We start from the raw sequence: 8,847 nt of genomic DNA, 5'->3' as shown, positions 1-8,847 counted from the left end.
ATGTCGGTTTTTGCCAGACTTTTTACCGCTGGAATACCATTGTCGAGACCTTCGATTCTCGTTTAGGTCATTCCGGCCAAAAGTCGCTCGATCTCCGATTCGAGTTTTTAGCTGTCTGTTGCTAAGCCGAACTTGGAAAAAATCACATCTTCGCTATATGAAGTCGGATTTGGGCGTTCTTTTCACGTACGATTATGTTTCAAAGACATTTAATCATAGAAGGAAATTAAGTAGAACTTATTTATACATGTTATTATGAAGGTAACTTTTTATTATTCAGAAGTGGTTACAATACTTGACCCATTTTGGTCGTTACAAAGAGTTGAAATATCGGGTTGTCACATCATCCCCCCGTTAGAGAGAATTTCGTCCCGAAATTTAAAGTAGCAAAGATGCTAGTGAACATGAAAGAGATGAGGGTACTTTTGTTTCATCTGATCTTCGCGTTCCCATGTGAATTCAGGTCCCCGCTTGGCGTTCCAGCGAACCTTCACGATGGGTATGCGACTTTGTTTTGTTTGTTTGACCTCTCGGTCCATGACTTCTACTGGTTCTTCCACAAAGTTGAGGCTCTCGTTGATCTCGATCTCGTCGAGTGGAATAACAAGAGTCTCGTCGGACAGACACTTTTTCAAGTTTGAGACGTGGAAGGTTGGATGGATGTTACTAAGTTCGCGCGGTAGGTTAAGCTTGTAAGCCACAGGGCCGATTCTGGCAAGAATCTCGAAAGGCCCTATGTATCTTGGATTTAGTTTCCCACGCTTTCCAAATCGTATTAAACCCTTCCACGGTGAGACCTTTAATAAGACGTGGTCTCCTACCTGGAATTCTAAAGGTTTCCTCCTTTGGTCAGCGTAGCTTTTCTGTCGGTCTCTTGAGGCCTTCAATCATTCACGAATCTGAACGATCTTCTCTGTTGTTTCACGTATGATCTCCGGACCTGTGAGAGTGCTTTCAGGAACTCTTCCTCTAGCTAACTGGGTATCGCCAACTTCAGTCCAGTACAGAGGGGATCTGCACTTTCGACCATAGAGGGCTTCAAACGGAGCGGCCTTTATGCTTGTATGATAACTATTGTTGTATGAAAATTCGACAAGGGGTAAATGAATATCCCATGCCTTTCCAAAGTCAATCACGCAGGCTCTCAGCATGTCTTCTAAAGTTTGTATTGTTCTCTCACTTTGTCCGTCTGTCTGTGGGTGGTAGGCTGTACTCATGTCTAGCCTAGTTCCCAGGGAACTTTGTAGTGACTGCCAGAATCTTGAAGTGAATCTACTATCTCGATCGGAGATAATGGATATTGGAACACCATGCAGTCGCACTACTTCCCTCAAGTAAGTTCTTGTAAGCTTCTCCATTTTGTCAGTCTCTTTGATGGGTAGGAAATGTGCGGATTTGGTCAATCTGTCGACAATGACCCATATGGTATCGAGTCCTCCTGTCGTCTTGGGTAACTTGGTTATGAAGTCCATAGTAATCCGCTCCCATTTCCATTCCGGTATCTCGGGTTGTTGTAGTAGTCCTGACGGTTTCTGATACTCGACCTTAACCTTAGCGCAAGTAAGACATTTACTCACGAAGGTAGCAATTTCTGCTTTCATGTTAGGCCACCAGTACAGTTTCTTAAGATCCAGATACATTTTATCTGAACCCGGGTGAACGGAATATCTTGAATTGTGAGCCTCGGTCATGACTACGTATCTGAAACCACCATGATTTGGGGTCCAGATTCGGTCCATGAGATAGTAGGCTCCGCCACCCTTGACTTCTAAATTCTTCTCCATTCCTCGCAGGGATTCACCCGCCACATTTTCAGGTTGCAAAGCTTCCATTTGTGCTTCTTTAATTTGTGTGGATAGGTGGGAATGGATAGTCATGGTCAGAGATTTGACCCTCCGACCAGTGTATTCCTTTCGACTGAGGGCGTCGGCTACTACGTTGGCCTTGCCAGGATGATAACGAATTTCGCATTCGTAGTCATTCAGTAACTCAACCCATCGTCGTTGTCGCATGTTGAGTTCCTTCTGATCGAAAATGTGTTGAAGGCTCTTGTGATCGGTGAATATAGTACTCTTTGTTCCGTATAAGTAGTGCCTCCAGATCTTCAGAGCAAATACCACTGCTCCTAACTCGAGGTCGTGTGTCGTATAGTTCACTTCGTGTGTCTTAAGCTGTCGGGAGGCATAAGCGATAACCTTCCCTCTTTGCATAAGAACACAACCAAGTCCTTGATTTGAAGCATCGCAATACACTACGAAGTCTTCTATCCCTTCGGGGAGGGATAGTATCGGTGCGGTGCACAAGGCCTGTTTTAGTGTCTGGAATGCCTTCTCTTGTTTCGCTTCCCAGTCAAAGGCCACTCCTTTCTGGGTTAATGAAGTAAGAGGTTTCGCAATGCTCGAAAAGTTCTTTATGAATCTGCGATAGTAGCCAGCTAGACCTAGAAATTGACGAATTTCTGTAGGTGTCTTTGGTGCCGACCAGTTCTCAATAGCCTTAATTTTGGAAGGGTCCACGTGTATACCTTTCTCGCTAACAACGTGACCTAAAAATTCGACTCTTCGAATCCAAAATTCGCATTTAGAGAACTTCGCATATAGTTTCTCCGTTCGCAGTGTTTCTAGGACTTTTCGTAGGTGTTGACTATGCTCTTCCTCACTTCGAGAGTAGATAAGTATATCATCGATAAAGACGATGACGAACTGATCCAAGTAAGGGCGGCATACCCTATTCATTAGGTCCATAAATACTGCTGGTGCATTGGTTAATCCGAACGGCATCACCACGAATTCGTAGTGTCCATAACGAGTTCGGAAGGCTGTCTTTGGAATGTCCCCCTCTAGAACTCGTAATTGGTGATATCCGGATCGCAGGTCTATTTTGGAGAAGTAGTTCGCCCCTTGAAGTTGATCGAATAGGTCGTCGATACGGGGTAGAGGATAGCGGTTCTTGACAGTAAGTTTGTTCAGCTCTCTGTAGTCGATGCACATACGGAACGATCCGTCTTTCTTCTTTACAAACAAGACCGGTGCTCCCCAAGGTGAGAAACTTGGTCTTATGAATCCTTTATGAAGGAGTTCATTAAGTTGGCTGGAAAGTTCCTGCATCTCTGCTGGTGCAAGACGATAAGGCGACTTCGCTACTGGGGTAGCTCCTGGAATTAAGTCGATTCTAAACTCGACTTGGCGTTGCGGTGGTAATCCTGGCAGTTCTTCTGGAAAGATATCGGGAAGGTCGCGTACTACCGAGATGCTCTTGATGTCCTTCAGTTCTTGACTTGTATCGACGATGTGCGCTAGGAATGCTCGACAATCCTTCCGCAAGCACTTTCGAGCTTGGATGCACGAAATGATGCGAAGGTTTGCACTAGATTTGTCGCCGTAGATAACTAATGTTTCGTTGTTTGGGAGGTTAAGACGGACTGCTTTCTCAAAGCACATGATGTCGGCGCGAAGAAGGCTCAACCAATCCATGCCGACTATGACGTCGAAACTTTTAATTTGAACCGGCATGAGATTGATTGGGAAAGAATGGCCGTCTAATGTTAACGTACAGCCCATGTATATGCAATTTGTGTTTTCGGTTTTTCCATTGGCCATCTCTATAGTGAATGATTTTTCTAACTTGCTAGGTTTAGGTTTAAGTAAATGAATAAAGTTTTGACTCACGAAACTTCTCTCCGCTCCACTATCGAATAATATGCATGCGTATGAATTATCGAGAAGGAACGTACCAGCAACAATAGTTGGGTCAGCTACAGCTTCGTTATGGCCTATTGCCAAAACTCGTCTCACACCTCCGGTGCCTGCTGCCTTAGGACAGTTTCTCTGGTAGTGGCCCACCTCGCCACAACCGTAGCAAGCCTGCCCTACACCCGCACCGGGAATTTGAGTGATCGGCTTTGCGGGTTCCTTGCAGAAATGGGCTGTGTGCCCTTTCTGGCTGCAGTTGGCGCACTGCATAGCTCGACAAAGTCCATGGTGGTGGTAATTGCATTTGGTGCATTTTGGGAGGTTGCCTATATAAGGCTTTGTTGGGTAGGTATTTGTAGGGGCTGTAGCAGGTACAGTGGCAGCATTTACTGACACCAGCTGTTTCTTTGCGGATTCTTGGGAAGATCCACCCTTCCCTTTAATCCATGCCCTCTTCCTGCCATTGTTGTTGTTGTAGTTGTTGTAGTTGTTGTTTGCTTTCTGTGGGGCTGGTGCAGAAGTGGTTGAGTTCTGATGACCTCCGTAGTCGATCAGAGATTGTGCCAGTTCCTTAGCACTTTCAAAGGTGTCAGGTTTAGAAGCTAACACGCTTGATCGCATTTGGGGCGTCAGTCCCCAGATGTACCTTTCTATCTTCTTGCTCTCGGGAGCAATCATATCTGGACAAAGGATTGCCAGCTCGCAGAATCTGTTGGTATAAGTAGCGATGTCGGTACCAACCATTCCGAGAGTCCATAGCTCGTGTTCAAGCTTTTGAATCTCTCCCCGTGGGCAGTATTCTCTCATCATCATGGCCTTCAAGTTCTCCCAGCTTATGGAGTTTGCCACGATTAGGGTGAGTACTTTAACGTGGCCATTCCACCAAGTTAAAGCTTTATCGAGAAGGGTGAAAGTTGCAAATTTGACCTTGCTGTGCTCGGGGCAGGAGCATATTTCAAAGACTGCCTCCGTCCTTTCGATCCACTGCCTCAGGGCCATCACACCACCAGTACCATAAAACATCCGGGGCTTGGCATTAGTGAAGCCCTTATAGGTGCATTCTCGAGGTGGTCCATGACTCTCGCCATGGTTGGATAGGTGTGTGCCAGATCCCGAGCCATTAGTACTCGAGTTATTGATCTGTGACATGGCAGCTGCCACTGCCGCGGTGACTGCTGCTTGAAACATAACAGCATCAAATTGAGGTGGTGGAGGTGGTGGTGGTATAGGTGCTTCCTCACCATTGTTTCGCCTTGGATTCCTACGCGGAGGCATCCTTCAACTATAGATTGAAAAGACAAGGATAAGAATTCCATAGAATGGAAAAAAAATGTATGTGTCTCATGAACTAAATCGCTATAGTTCAACAACAGATGAAAGTATAAGTCTTAAAATAGAAAAATGAAAGTTATTTGTAAGACTGAAGGTATGAAACGAGTGTTTGGGTTCACAAAGACCATTCAATGTTCGAACGAAATACTCTACATAGTAGTAATAGTGCCACTTATATTAATATAAAAGTTGTTACAACGATCATGAAAATTTGACCCCCATAAGGGTCTCCGATTACAAAGTTCGAGAAATTTAAAGACTTTTAGCCGAGGTCCTAAGCTATAACAAAATTTGAGTCCTAGACAAGCACTACTTGCGTCGAAGGTTGTGCTTGGAGCTTGACTCCGTATCTGATTGCTTTGACTCCATTAGACGCCTATCGAAAGCGGCTTGTTGTTCCCTTAGTTCGGCGAGGGCTGCAATCATTTGCGCTTGAAACGATTCAGCTTGGAATTGGGCGTTGTCTTGCATCTTGTCCAGCCTACGGATGTCAGAAGTGTGAACCTGCACTTCCACGTTGATATCCCGGAGTCGACTAGCTTGTACTCCAGACTGATAGGACTGATTGGCTAACTTACCCACCATTACCGGGAGTGCTCGATCAGCCGAACCTCCGCCGCGGACATCATAGAAGTCCCGGCACATGCCGTAGGGAGGGCGTAGGTTTTGCTGTTGGCTCCAATGGTGGAGGTGACTTCCCCAGACGGGAGTCGGTCCTTGAAAGTTCCTTACGAAGACGGGAGGTTGAATGGGTGGTGGATCGATAACTTCCGGCTCTGAGTCGGTACCGGAGTCATCACCCACTTCTATGGGTTCCTCGTCCTCTTCGGGATCATCTTCGATCCATCCTCCGTTGCCTTGGTTGGGAAAGTAGGGGTCGCCAGGGTGGTGAAATCCAGCCATTTGACTGTACGAGAAAAAGGGGTTATAAGAATTGAGTAAAGCCGGAACATGTAAAACATGTAAGTTAAACTAGTTTAGATAGCAAATACTCCTATAGTAATTAAGTGCTTGTGTTTGATTCTTGTAATGGTTTGGTAAGTTTTGACTTGTTGCTTACTACGATCATTCCTCGATATACGTTGGTCCAATCTTGGGCAAATATAGTTGATCACGCTATATTTGTCCAAAATCTGATTACATATATCGAGTCCCAATCGTAGTGTCAACTTGTCTAAATACTTGTATAGTTGTATAACATGAAAATAGTTCGTGGTATGCATGTATTTGTACTTAAATGAACTACCAATTTAAGTTGAACGAAATGCTGCTTAAGTGTAAAAAGAAAATTTGTTTTGTCAGAGAGTATTAGTCCCTTAAGCATTTATAGTTTGTATATCTTATGTGGTTCGATATACTTAGTTCACTATAAACATTGCTCTGATACCAATCTGTCACACCCCCAAACCTGAACGGCGGAAACGTTCGGGGGCGGATGACTTCATGTGGTAACGTAACAAATGAATACATAGTAAAGAAAGCAATACAACCATCATATATATAATTGAAAGTTTACATTTGTCAAAAGTTACATGTTCAAAACTCAATTACAATATGATGTCAAAATACGAGATTAAACTGGCGCCGCAGCATCCCTTCATCAAAAGCGAAATGAATACCTGAAATTACTGATTCCCTGGGACATACAAGTAATTTTGAAAGAGTAGATCAGCATTTAAGCTGGTGAATTTCATAAGTATTTAAGTGACAATGTTCGAATGAACTGAAATGTTTTATCTTCGTTTGTTTGTGGTTAGAAAATCCAATATTTTCTACTAGTATAAAAGTAGCCTTCACTCAAGACCAATGTTTGTTTCTAAAATGTATGTAAATGTAAAAGAACCAATGAATTTGAAAACCTTGTAAATCAATGCATTTTAATACCCCTTGTGAGTTTTATAACCATACTATTGACTCTGAATGCCTATACACAACGTTCTTCAGGCGTTGAAATGTTATGACGTTTGTCACCCCAAACGGTGGACTGCAGCTAACAGTCAGGGCGCGGGTTTGTCAAGCCCGTATAGATCTATACACAAACACCATGCTCCCCCTCCAAGGGATTCTGGTATATAATACAGGACTTGAAATGTGTACTCGAACGTACATGAAGTTAGTGTCTCACAAATCCGTGGTATAAAAACAGATCTACTTGTTAAAATGTTACGTTTGTTCTTGTACACGAAAGTGAACTTCTTGAAATATGTGATTCTACTACATAAGAGTTAGAAATTTGTTTCGTAAAACCATACCTATTATAGTTTCCAAAAAAAACGTGTCTTGTTTGTTTAGAAACATTGAGAAAGGAATCGCTTGTTTATGAAAGTATAGATTTTTGGGTGTAGATTCTAGGATAGACAAGAAAAATCTAAGAATAGTTTAGTTTATACATGCATTACAAGAACATTATATTTTAAAAGGTAAAATGCTATTGTGACATATGTTATATATATACATATATACATACATATATATATATATATATATATATATATATATATATATATATATATATATATATATATAAGTTCCTTTAAATGTTTATAAATCGCATGTGATTTGAATATATAACAGTATATAAAAGAATTTCTTTATGTAACGCACGATAATACTCGTGTGTTTTACTTGTAATCCCCCCCTTTGAAAGCATATAAAAGTATTTAGACTAATTAAAAGGTTGATTTAGGGGTATGAAACTCACTTGAAAGTTTGAAGATAGCGAGATGGAAAACCGGGTAGAGTTTCGTCTCGGGAAACGGATTTTCCTCGGGGTTCTCGGGAATCTCGGGAGTAAAATCGACCTTCGGGACTTGAGCCAAAAAGACCAGAGCTTCGGGTTTGAACGGACACGGAAAACGAGGCAAAGTTGGGAGAGAGAGAAGAGAAATGAACCCTTTCTTTGGAAACCCTCGCATTCTATTTATAGGAAGGCTGGTCTGCCTCGGTACGCGGGGCGTACGCTCGTACGCGCTGCGTACGCGTACGTCATGCATGACCGAAGCCTCGACTGCCTCGGTTCGGATGGGACGGGTTGTTGGGTTCTCGGGTCGGATGGGACGGGTTGCTGGGGAGGTGGGTCGGATGGGACGCCGGGTCGGATGGGACGTCGGGTCGGACGGGTCGGGCGGGTCGGATGGATCGGATTCCTCGGATATGGCGACGTGGACGATCCGAGGCCAATCCTCTCGGTTACGCGGGGCGTACAGGAGTACGCAGCGCGTACTTCGGAGGAGGATGCTGACTCCCCTTCGGATAATATCCGAATTTTGAATTAAATAAATAATTAATTTATTTAATAAACTTCAAAAATCCATATCTTCTTCATACGAACTCCGTTTTCGATGGTCTTTATATCCTCGCGTAGGTGAGACTACGCTCTACAACTTTCGTTTAGACTCCGTCGGCAAATTCCAAAATTATATTTTTATTATTTATTAAAAATCCATCGTGTTTAAGGAATTTCTTAGAAAATTCATAACTTCTTTATCTGATGTCGGTTTTTGCCAGACTTTTTACCGCTGGAATACCATTGTCGAGACCTTCGATTCTCGTTTAGGTCATTCCGGCCAAAAGTCGCTCGATCTCCGATTCGAGTTTTTAGCTGTCTGTTGCTAAGCCGAACTTGGAAAAAATCACATCTTCGCTATATGAAGTCGGATTTGGGCGTTCTTTTCACGTACGATTATGTTTCAAAGACATTTAATCATAGAAGGAAATTAAGTAGAACTTATTTATACATGTTATTATGAAGGTAACTTTTTATTATTCAGAAGTGGTTACAATACTTGACCCATTTTGGTCGTTACAAAGAGTTGAAATATCG

The sequence above is a fragment of the Lactuca sativa genome, chromosome 1 (assembly GCF_002870075.4).
Source record: "Lactuca sativa cultivar Salinas chromosome 1, Lsat_Salinas_v11, whole genome shotgun sequence".
Lineage (NCBI taxonomy): Eukaryota > Viridiplantae > Streptophyta > Magnoliopsida > Asterales > Asteraceae > Lactuca > Lactuca sativa.
The sequence above is the reverse complement of the archived record's forward strand: the minus strand, read 5'-3'. Positions refer to the sequence as shown.